This window comes from Haliotis cracherodii, unplaced genomic scaffold (assembly GCF_022045235.1).
Source record: "Haliotis cracherodii isolate W230 unplaced genomic scaffold, xgHalCrac1.p SCAF_12, whole genome shotgun sequence".
Taxonomy (NCBI): Eukaryota; Metazoa; Mollusca; class Gastropoda; order Lepetellida; family Haliotidae; genus Haliotis; species Haliotis cracherodii.
In genome coordinates this window covers 32,401,269-32,414,323 of record NW_027266267.1, presented here as the reverse complement: position 1 = coordinate 32,414,323, position 13,055 = coordinate 32,401,269, and the positions used below count along the sequence as shown (strand labels likewise).

The following is a 13,055-nucleotide window of genomic DNA, read 5'->3' as shown; positions in this document are numbered from 1 at the left end:
CTGTAAATAATGTCTATTAAGTGGCGGAAAAAATACCATGGGTTTCTTTCTCACAGGCATTCGTTTGTGATGGACAAACGTCCTACTGCCCCTTGACACATTAAGGCAGTATGAAAACACATTAAACCTTTTTAATTCGTTTATTTCCCTATAATTTAACACTTAAGTGGACGTCACACTATTTGGCCATGGTACTCAGATATTCACCTATTTATACATACATACATCTGTTTATTCTTCCATTAGTTGGGCGTGAATTCCGCGGTGAATTGGGCGTGAATTCCGCGGAATATCTTTTCAGAATGCAGTTAAGTACTTTTTCAGTTTTTAATTATCAAACCTCAGATATGATTGTATTTCCCTTTTTAACACCAGAGGCAAATCGGACGGGGGAAAATTCAACAGCATTTGTTTGTCTCATTCTAGATCGGCAGCTAGCGTCTTGGTGATAATTGTGTATAATTGGCAAGTGCGTGAGGAAGTTATATTTTAGAATTCTACAAAAACAAATTAAACTAAAATAACAGCAAATTCAAATGGAAGGAGGTATCTTGCCTCCTATGCCGCCACCACGGCAATTCCTGCCTGTATCGTCATTGAAGGCCCAACGCTGAAAATTGCCGCCATTGTTCAGGAAGGGGAGATAATTACACACTCAGCGGGGGCATAGCGAATCAAGGGTATCACTTTCTCCGATCGGTCATTCATACCACAACTCAGATCAGGCAAAGAATCATAAGATACGTCAGGCCAATTTCAGCGTTTTTGTCGCTATCACATCCTGTATTTTCAAACACGTGAAATAATTTGCCTATAATTAATCTTGAATATGATATGCGGTGTCCGGTTTGGAACCGAATGTCAGCTTGCATATTTTACAACCTTACCATGTCAGGCGACATCGAATTACAAACTCAAGATAGGTTCAGAACAATTTACACTTTGTGACTAATTAATCTAATTGGCCATATCCTATTTCCAGCTGTCATACACCCGTGCGTCCTGAGGTGGGTGATCTCTACACATACGGGTACCTGACATAACTTATCTGCAATCTTTAGGGTCGCTCCGTACAGTCTGATTTTCATCTGTGGGCTTTCCGCTTGTTTTATCGTCTTTTGTGGCCCTAGGATAGTAACTGTGACGTGTTCAAACCCCTCGATACACCGAATAAAAAGTTTGTGTTCTCTGCACCATCATGCCTCTTCTTTTTTTGCTCCTGAAGTCGTGGTCTAGCCTTGTGGTCAAAGCTTTCGCTTGTCCAGCTGAAGGCCTAGGTTTGAATCCCTATATGTGAAGCTCACTTTTTGTGTCCTCCGCCATGATATTGCTGGAATAAAAGCGGCGTAAAACCAAATTCACTCTCTTGCACCTAACAATGAACCAACTCCTTCGTTTCCAAGAGGCAGTTGAGGTTCGCCAGTCTTGTGGCAAAGAGAAGTACGTTCCGACTAACTGACAGTCCCAGCAATTTATATCAGGTCATTATAATAAAACTTCCATGTCGTTAAACCTACGACTCTCCCATTTGTTACCCACGCATTTTTGCCCCACGCCTTAAAACAACATAGGGCAGGTTTGACCTGACAGATTCCTCTTACCTGACTGTTGGAATAGCATGACCCAAACACAATGACAGTAAACACCAGATTGTTCACAGCATTCATCAGCTGAGTGTTATGACCGACCAATCTAACCCTTATCTGATCACTAATAAGCCTAGCCTAGTCACCGGACCATGAAGTGGGATGTCACCAGATATTGTCAGTGCACTTTATGTCTAGGATCACCCTGGAATGCATAACAGTACATGGACATTGCATTGGCTACATATTTAATGAATATGTATACTTAGTGTCGATTCCCCCTTATTAAGTAACAAACTCCCTGTATTCATTCATAATTTACTAAAAGGTCAACCTGAGTTTCATTTGAGGCGAAGGAGTTATTTACAATAAAAGAAATCGGAGGTTATCTCCCTTTGAAATGAGCGCGTGTTTGAATCCATCCATGTCTTTGTACCTGCCACCATGTGTTTCGGGATCCAACATGATAACGAGTGTTTTCACCCATCAAACTATCACATAAGCCACATTCGGACACCTGCTTGACTTGCAAAAGATGTACTGAGCTAATATTTATATTTTACACCGTCCATGTATATGAAAATGGCTTCTGGTACCAGTAATGTTCACTACAACGGCCATCCTTAGACAGCTTTGTGTCCTAGCAGCAAACAAGAAGTGTTCTACCCGACTTGAGGGATTAGTGCGGCAGTAAAGTGCGATATGCCAGCGCAGTATATATCCGTTCAGGAACGATAACTCTCTATAACTGCCACTATACTGCCTGCACTGAACGTCTAACCAGCAACATAGACTGCCGAGGCACGTCCGTCCTTCATTAATTCTACCGACGTCTAGCTTACGAGATTTTTCAAGAAAGTGATAAAAATAAAGGAACAATAAACATGGTTGGTCAGTCTAGACGCCCTGGTGGAAGGAATGTGATCCTGCATAGTAATATCTACCTCCATTACGACTGCAACGTCGGGAATGGCCGGCTACGGCAGCAACTACAGGGACGCCATTATACGACGTCTTATTGCCGATATTATTGCTCTCATGGTTGCTGCCGATCCGGCCACCGCTACTAATGCTGTGCCTACGGAATAACACAGCCGGTTTTAATATGCTGATGTCGTTCTTGTCGTTATCGTTTCAGAATAGTTAAACTACGAATGGCGTTCAATGACGTTACGTGCAGCGTGACGTGAGGCGAAATGGGTTTAACGTCGCGTGTGTGTGGCTGCGTGTACACGTCCGGACTTATGTTGGTTTTCTAGTGCTTCCCTCTCAGGTACCAAGTCGAGGTCGGACATGGGTACCCCACTCCTCACACACATTAGGGACCGACCATTTTATCGACATTTTGGGATCTTATCGTAAAAAAAGCAATTCTTGAAAAAAGTGATTATGCTTCTGGCTGTTTAAAAAAGAAAGAAATTGCCTGTTTTCCAAAAAACAAATTGTTGCAATGCGTTTGTCTTTAAAAATAATTGAAACTCATAGTTTTAGAAGTCTGGTTTTGCATCTTATGATAATCTCGATGCAAAATCCCAGGCCTAACCAGAATATCAACTGGTCGGTCCTTTCTACCGAATCAGAGCCGACCAGTCCTTGTTCGACAATCTTAATGCCGAGTCCCAGGCAAGGTAACAACAAGTATCTTTAAACGTCGTTCAGCGTGAAACGCCAAGGGGACTGACCGACCGCCCTTCGGACAGACACGCTGTCCACTAGACCACGAGGGCGGTTTTACCCACCGGGCTGACGCTCTACAGAGAATGACACAGGAGACCAGTGCTCCTAGAATGTTCGTTACTACTGACAAACAACTCATTCGTTTATGCAATCGCCATGTGGGGATTACTATTCGTTGTCAGAATAGATAGGGGCTGGGTAGTCTGCCATACAGACCCTAGAACAAATATATCCAATACAGCCCATGCAAGTCTATAACATTTCGCAGGTGTAGACCACTGCAGTATCTGAAAATGAAGAAAGACTCTGGGCTCCTTTTTATTATATTTATAACTATAACTTAGCAACTGTTTTTTCTGTAAAAAAGTTAATTTAAGAGACTAAATGTTAGTCTGGGGCTGGGGAGTCACAAGTGAAACCCATCGCATCACTGTATAATCCTACCCGGGATCTGGGCTCGGTGCAACATGCACAGTATTGTATGTGTCCACACAATACATACGACCCAGCTGGCTGATATTTATACCGTATTTTCTCGTGTATAACGCACACTTTCTCCAAAAAGCCTCACAGCTCTCAGGATAGAGGAGCGCATCAGGCACGCAGACAGTGAGTTACATCTCTTTCTCCCCAGAGGAAGGTGTAAAGACAAACATCTTCATGCATTGTCACTGACAGAAGACATCAGCTCTAATGCATAATAGTAAATATATGTCTTCCTGAATTGTGTTTCAGCGTGGGGCAGTGCCGAAGCCCCAGAAACTCTAAGAAGGCAAGCTTCACACAGTCACCCATCCACCTACACTCCTGACTGTACCTGTAACACGTGACGACGTTCCATGTATTAATATGTTCTCTAGACAACTTTGTGTATCTCATATAAAAGAAACAGCATTGAAACACTGTAGTGATATGCTAATTACATTGCTGCGGCGTAAAGGATTTCGGATAGACATAAAACAACATCCCCAACACTAAAGCCGCTTTGTGGAGCAGTGCCAACGTGAATTTTTTTCTAGGCTTCACGGTTTGGGTCTCCATCAACTGTTTATTGAAGTATGTACGATAGTCTACCCTCTGGGTCTGTCGCAGTCCCAGGGTCTTTGTTAGGCCTCCAGTAATCGCGGAAATATCCTTGCGTGAGGGCTAGCGTTATTTCTCAAACCGGAACCCTTTGATTAAACGACTGAGGCGTGTTAGATGCCTATTTGAGCTGGCACGCTGCCGGCTACAATCAGTTCTGCATTTTTTCCCTTCTCAAATTCGCAAAGTGATTTGACCCTAATGTAGTATATTTTCAGTACGTAGGCCGACAAGTAAGATGTGCCGGTAAGCCGTAACAAATGAAAATTTGATAAGGTTTTTCGTATTGCCAACGCTATGGTATATACGGTACCGCTTGACGCACGTGCTTTATAGAGCATTGATTTGGGGCTTCTTATATCCCGTGTATTGTGACAAAATATTATTGAATCTTTATTTAAACCTGTACTAGAATCGACTTGACTTGGAGCCAGCTATTAATATTCAAAACCATGATACTAGTTGAGGGAGATTGTTTGTTGGCCGGTGTTCTCGACACCAACCCCCAAGTAGCCATAAAGGCCAGCGCATCATGTCCACGTGAAACGGTTATGCCCGGCATCATATGACTTTTTATGCTTCTCCTTTTGAGAAGATTATGGGGCGGCAATAAATATAAGAAGAATCTATTAAACTATGTAAGATCACAAAGTTGGTGTAAGATAAGGTCCAATAATACCGCCGCCTGAAGAACCCCCGAAATGTTATTTATCAGCTGTCGAGACGGTACCGTAGTTCCCCGAATAGAGCTCAGGGAGCAAGCATTTGATTTAAACTGGATGAAAATGTTGATTTGGCTCATAGTAGTGTGTTTGGTCTCTTCTCTCTCTCTGAAAGTCTTTTCTATACTCGGATCGCCTCATGGTAAACTCATGGTAAACTGGAACATATGTAGGCGGATCCAGACGGGTGGCGGTGGGGGTGTTTTGAAAACCAAATGTAGTAGTATGTTGTAGGCAGTAAAAGTGACTGAGAGAGCATTTTGACCCTGACCCTTTCAAAAATGCTTGATCTTCCCTTGCTGGAGCAAGGTTTCTCAGTCGGGACTGGTACAAACAGCCGGTACATCTGTAAGAAACAAATCAACGGCGACCCCAAACGCTTGTTTTACTCAGAACAATATTATGTTGAATTGTCATGCAGAGGTCATTGTTACTGATATTTACATGATCTGAGTCAAGTGAGTTGTCCACTTCTATTTCAGAACCTAAACATTTAGACACAAGTTGCTGTGCGTTAATTAAATTAATTGCTCGCCTGTAGAATTGCCGCATGATATTGTGCCAAAATATGTCGTCTGCATAGAAGAAATTGAAAGAAAATCCGATGACCCTTAAATCCCTTTCAGTGCACTCGGTCAAAAACATTTTCTTCGATCGGCACACATTTTTTTTCGAATTCTTGAATTGAGCCTCTGTCCAATTTTAAGCAAAATGCACTAAAAACGCAGAAGACTGCCGTTAAGTTCCGAAAACACCAACTCAATAAAACTCCATACACTCTCCTTGCTGAGTCCGTGCAATAGGGTTTATACAGTCAGGCAGTGAATAAGAGTTCGACCTCCTCATCCTGACAGAAAAGGAAGGACCCCCCATGGCTTTGATAAATGCATTGCAGACAGCTCAGTGGTCATTGATTTTTGTCCAATATCTTAACAAACTGTCCTCTATGAAACAATTGTGCTCCCCAACCTAATTCACAAGAAACAATCTCTTACAAAGACAACCGACTGAGTCTCGCGAGCAGACGACATTTCTCAATGACGGTCCTCTTGTCTCGTCCATTTCCTCGACTGAATAGTATCTCCCTAAGTCCGAGTGCTATTGGGGCAGACCGGGGGTAAACGTGACAATGGAGCCACAACCTGCTTAGTATTCAACGACCGTCAGGACGGGCGCGGTAGGCCAGGAATAACATTCACCTTGAACCATAAACATTTATGCATGTGTCGACAACGTCTCCCAGTCCTAAGACATGGTTCTTTTGCCCAGAATAACCATCTACGTTATCACATCTTCCGTTATAGTTATTATTTCAGACTCGTCTTTCACTGGGCAAGAGGTATCTTACATGATTTCAGGGGTGTTATTGGAACCATTTCGCCCTCTTATTGTTAAAAGGATCATCCTTCTTCTCTGAAAGGCTGTCTACTGCACATCTACAACACACAGCGACATTTGGAGACATTTTTTAGCATTATATTTCTAAGTAATGCTAAGTGGTTACGTCTGGTCGTATGAAATGCAGCGGGATAGAGCAGTCTGGTGGCATTTTCCACGTCATTGACAGAACTAGGTGATTCGCGGTAAAGTAGCACTGGGTGAGGGTCTTTTCTTCCAAGGTGCTCTTCTGTGACGATGCCCAGCTTGTTGATATCGGCAACTGCTTGGTATGAATGCAGAGGAAATCGGCTGTTCAGATAGAAACACTGAGCTTCCCCGTCATTTCTAGAATACATGTACGTATAAAAAAATCATCTTGCATTCATATGGATTCAAGGTCTGTAGCAAAAAACTTGAAGTTGTGGGCTTACCTGGCATAGTGAAAGTTCCTTATCCCGTCCGATATAAGTACAATGGGCAGATTTTGTATGACCGTGGAAAGGGTTTGTCGCTTTTATTATTAAAATACAATAAGCGCAGACGTTTCTGTGAAGGATTGCCTGAGCCTTTGTCAAGGTGAGCCTTAAAGGGGGGCTGTGATCCATTTGTGCGGGTGCCATGGTCAGCCTTGGTCTAGACGTTGTAATTAGTGACCTGAGTGAAACTGATACATGTCTCTATGTAATTAGGGTATTCGTTACCTCTACAATGGACAGACATAATTGAGTTTGTAACTTCTTTAAGTGGCATTTAGAAGTTGGCATGATGAACAAGGGAGATGGTTCTGTGGATATACAACTTCCGTGTTACAATGAATGCGATGTTTCGGTGTTGATACTAACACCGTTATCAAGCAAGTGACGGTGTAAGAACCTATTGAGTTCGTAGACAACGTGGTGTTCGGACAATTTGAACCGAACTGTCCAGGACTGCAAATTTTCACGGGTTCCCCTTTTATGACTGAAACAAACAGGTGAATTCTGAGACTAGCAGGTCATACGATCTTAAAGGCTTTTAGAGCATGAGTCGAGCTGAGATACGAGACTACAACCTTCAGCTGAAAACTATAGCCAGATTAATGTAATCTTCCAGGTCCTACCAGGTGAGCTATAGCACTGTGGGCACGTTATGGAATTACAATCCACTGTGATCTACAACTATTTTGGAAATGAGGGGCAAATAGATCTTTGCTTCAATGTTTGTTTTGAGACACAGGTGAGCTAAGGAAAGTGACAAAAGTGTCAGGTGAGCTTCGAGATCACTTAACGCCCAGCACCGTCTCTCCCCCTTTCCTCAACGCCTCACAAATTTGCTGGAGTTAAATTGAAAATCCTAGAATTACGCTTGACAAATGCATTCTAGGACCAGCCATTGCACTTGTCCAAACTCCAACAAATTGCTTTGAAGCAATTGTTCCTGGAATCAACGTGAATTATGGACGTTTCAATGTATCAGGTTGAAAAAATGTCCAATTCTGGGCAAGTTGTCTCTGGATTTCCTTGTTAACTGCTTAGGGGCTTGTCCCCATTTTAAGCCAATTGATGAAACTTGGTTTGATAAATGTGTCTGACCAAAATCTCTTGTTCTCAAAGGTGTGGACGGTTAATTAACGAGCGTTTGAGTCCTTTGTTTCCGGGCAGTTAAGAAATTATTAGACACGCTTATGTGAGCATTAGGCAACTACTCGATTAAGAAAACGTGAAATCTGTGCAAATGTCCACTGATAATCTACATCCCAACTGCCCCTGTTTCCCCAGCACTTCAGAAAGTCCCCTTCTGTTCTGTATGCGAAGGTTCTGACCATACGGTCGGTCGTTCACATCAACCCACACTAAGATCAAGCCAGAATTTGCTGAAAACGTTCTTCAACAAGATTTCAGCTTCCAGAAACCACACCCTTCATCATTTGATTTATATTGTCACAAGCAAGGTTGTAGAGACCGATTTTGTTCATTTAAAAACTTGTGAACTTGTGTCATGACGAGTTGTGTCTTCCACATTTAAAAATAATCTCAAGAGGCTACTAAACCTTTGCATGGGTGATTAGACATGTCACCGAGAATTACTCAAAGTATTTCCACCCGATGTTAAATGGGAGTCTTGTTGAAAATCCAAACTGACCCATGGTTCCAATATTGTCTTGGCAAATGAGTGAATGTTTTTAACGCCACGGACAGGACAATTACAGCAACATCCCGGCAGAATGCAGACACTAAAGCCTTACCCAGGCAGACCAGGGGTTGTTAGCAGGAGCATCAACCCATGCCGATCGGGAAAGCTCCGAAAGGCGACTTTGCTTGTCGTAAAAGGCTACTAACGGGATCGGGTGGTCGCTGACGTGGTTGATACATGTAATTGTAACCCATTTGCGTGGGTCTATGCTCATGATGTCAATCACTGGATTGTCTGGTCCAAATTCCGTCATTTACAGACCGCCGTCTTATAGCTGGAATATTGCTGAGTGTGGCGTTAAACCAAAAAAACCAAATCATATCACATACATATAACGATGTGCACTATGTCTTGTCAAAATGCAAAGATAAAACAAAAGCATTTGAATTCCATCTGATTTACCTATCTAAACTAATAACTTTTTTATACTTTAATCAATATCAACTCTTTTACCTATGAGAAACCTGTCTAATTATGCCATATATTAATGCTTTTTGGTTGTTGGTTTGTTGTTTTACGCCGCTCTCAGCAATATTCCAGCTATATGACGGGGGTCTGTAAATAATCAAATTTGCACCAGACAATCCAGTGATTGACATCATGAGCATAGTCCCACGTCATAGGGATACGATGTCATGCATCAACCAAGTCAGCGAGCCTGACCACCCGATCCCGTTAGTCGCCTCTTACGACAACCATAGTCGCCTGCTCTTTGGATGTATTTCTTTGATCAGTGGTATATTATCGCGAGTGAGTGAGTGAATTAAGTTTAACGTAGCTTCGAAGAATATTCCAGTTATATCACGGCTTGTCGAATTCATACAACTTGAACCTATCTTTGATACTTTCGGCGGCAAGTATAAATGATCTAAAGTCTTGAGATGTTTTGGAACGATGTAATGGTCTTGTTCTTATATCTGGTGAAGAGCATTGCCCTAAGTCGTGGTTCCTGTACAAACGACGGTTTAAACTCATCCTGTTACACTCTCACGTGAGACGTATGGTTCGAGCTACCTTGAGGAACGTATCATTAAGCTGATATCACCTTCCTATCTTAGATCGTCTTTGAGTCGTTTCTTACACTCAGAAAACACAATATTCAACAAACCATCATTTTTTAAAAATTAATCAATACGTTGTTTTCAACCCAAAATGTTGAAAACCATTTTTTGACAAACCTGACTTTACAAATTAAAACTCTTTTTTCATATATCTGTCACTTCCTGTTCTTTACGAAACTTAATAAATACCAGAAAACAACCCCGTTTTATCGCCACGGCTAAACACTGACAAGTCTGTTAAAACAATTGAATTATGAGCAATTTTTATAACAAAATGTGTCCAGTCCTTGTGCCCGGAGTTGGCAGACCATTCTTTATCAACGAGCGTTTCACCCTAACACAGCCTATAAAGGATGGCGTCCATTCGTCTACTGTTTTTTTTTATCTTCGTGTGATTCGATTCGAGTTTCAAAGGAAAGACCTTCAAATTGTAAAGAACCATTCAATGTTTACACAAATGTGTGGTCAGAAACTTGATTTCATTTTTGAGTAATGGTTATCATCAGTGAATGTGTTTTGAAACACCACAAAGTGTATATTGAGAGTGAGCGTTGGCAACATATTTTGCGGCATAACTCTTACAACACACTTACGCAAACAAACTGGACTTGAGTTAGTTCGTGTTAGTTTGAAGGAGAGGGGATGTGTATTTACAGAAACCTGGTTCTTTCACTGAACATTGATAAAAGAAGCATTAGCACTGAGCATCCGAGTAATGTTAATTCAAGGACACTTATGGAATCGATAACAAAGGTGTATAATGGTCGTGGAGTTAAAGGTAGTCATCGAGTACTTGTTGAAAGCGCTGCATAACCCAGAGAAAACTTACATTGTCGGGCTATATTTGGTCAGTGTTTTCTAGACATGAATCCTGACTGGTTGACATATCACCGGGGTCATTTGCAGAAAACTCCATTGTTAGGTATTCAGGTCACGTGGTTAGTAGGTCTTCCTGTCTACGGGTACCCCTTGATGGCGTCCTTCAGTTTAAGGCTGACATGTTAAGCTGTGGTGATCCTATGAGCAAATGTTCCCGGTATTGACAGGAATGAGGATCGGGGGCCACAATGGTGGATGCTTATGGCCAGTGCTAGGCCATGGCTGATATAGTTGTATGTATGGATGTATCCGATGCAGGACAAACGAGATGCTGCAAGTGATCACGTCTTCTAACTCTGCAGGCTCTGTAGTTTGACCTTGACGTTTATTTTGGCTATCTGCACCAATTATAGGTTGTTCACTAGAGATAATGAGTACCAGAAGTATATAACAATGTTCCCCAAAAGGTTACCATCAATTGTGAGTGTCCGCGACATAGAAAAAATGACGACCCGTGAGATAGATTTACATACACAATCATCGACCTGACCGTACAGAGAATATACATCGCCTGGTTGACTTAAATAGTTGGTCACATCAGAGGCTTCACGTCGTGTAATGCTGATGCATATCGGTCACATGATCAGTCATTGGGTCATCGCGACAATCTGATACCCTTCCTTTAACAATGGGCGCCAGCACAACTGTTTTCCCCCGTGTCGAAATACAGTTTGAATTAATGAGGGTAATTGACACAGCTTAGAAATACATTTCAAAATAAAGAAACATACGATTGTCATCCGGAAAGAATTCGTTGTTGATGGTGAGACGAGTAAGATCATGGGCCCCGTGGTGTATAATAGCGTTCATGGTGTCGTGAAACACAAACCTAACATAAAAACGACATTTGTTTTCACATATTTGTCTTGTTTATGTGTTAATGATTTTCTAACGCGCTCCAAGCATTAAAAATAACAAGCAAGACTGCATACCTACACAATACATTGGTAGCAATGAGAAAGACAAATGCAAGGAAACAAGCGCTTCGGTCTGGTGCTCTCAGTCTGGGTAGATCTAGACGGTCTAGACGTGAACGAGACATTGTTTCTGTGCAACTGGGGTACTCATTTATTGCTAAATCGATCTACATCTTGAAACATACGTTGGCAGACGAGTCAAATGTGGCTTGAACGAGTCAATTCAGACGTGTTGGAACTGTCAGTGTGTTTGAGCTTAGTATCTCCTTAACTAATTTAGTACTTAGGTCTTAGCTGTGTCTGTTTGTAACACTTGTAAAGTATGATATAAAACCCATGACGCAGTGGGCTGGAATCTATAAGGAAATGGTAACGTATTACTTCAGAAAGCAACCAAGGTAATTGTGAAAAGTAGTACACATTCTGCAGCCCTGCCTCAAGTGGGAATACATTGACAGCCCACCCAGGACTGTCAGGCTCATCCGTAAATGATGACAGTAGGGGAGGAGTGTTCATAGGTGTTGATCATTGTCTTCATAACTGTTTTGTCGCAACGGAAAATGAGACCCTTCCATATTTGGTGAAATAGCAGGCTTCTCATTTCCAGACTTCCTGTTGCCAGGCTTACCATTGTCAGACTTCCCATGGCCAGACCACCCATTGCCAGGCTTACCATTGTCAGACTTCCCATTGCCAGACTACCCATTGCCAGACCTCCTATGACCAGACTTTCCATGGCCAGATCTCCCATGTCCAGTCTTCCCAATGCCAGACTCCCCATTACCAAACTTACCATGACCAGATTTCCTATGACTAGACTTCCCAATGCCAGACTCCCCATGACCAGACTTCCTATGACCAGACTTCCCAATGCCAGGCTCCCCATGACCAGACTTCCTATGACCAGACTTCCCAATGCCAGGCTCCCCATGACCAGACTTCCTATGACCAGACTTCCCAGTGTCAGGCCTCCAATTACACATTGCCAGGCATTCACATGATAGGCGTCCCAAGGCAAGGCGTTTGATAAAGAACAACTAGCTTACCTTGTAGTTTTATATTCAGGGAGTGAGTGATTATTGCCTAACGCCGCATCAGCAATCTTGCAGCTATTCATCAACCTACTCGTATCTGTTTGGTAACAGCATTGGCCTAACTTACCATTATTACATAAGCTTTGAAGACCCTCATTGTTGAGGTCTTAACTCCATCACGCTGCAACCGATGACAGCCTCAACAGATGCAAGTGAAAAGTGTAATGTCTACAAGGCTCAAAGGTGCATTCAACTCTCGTTAAAATTATCAATCGTCTCTTTTCTGAAAGCATTTACAGCCACTAAAGACTTAAAAATAAATACACATTATACACTCTACCCATAAACCATGCAAGCCCAGACAGATATGCCCCCTTAAACTATTTTTGAGTAGTAAGCCAGTGACCAGGTCAACTTTTTCCTTTGCCGGCAAACTCAGTAATATCATTTCAAGACAGCTACAACAAAAACATTCATGCAGAAGGAAAGGACTTCAAACTGGAAAAAAATAATTATTTCTCAACAAGTAAACGAAATTTGAGAC

At 42.1% G+C, this 13,055-nt stretch overlaps 1 protein-coding gene across 2 annotated transcripts in view; it reads right to left on the bottom strand.

Moving 5' to 3' along the window:
• LOC139458355 (roundabout homolog 2-like) overlaps nucleotides 1-13,055 on the bottom strand; it is a 471,546-nt gene that overhangs the window by 296,297 nt on the left and 162,194 nt on the right. The gene's annotated exons all lie outside the window — the stretch shown is intronic.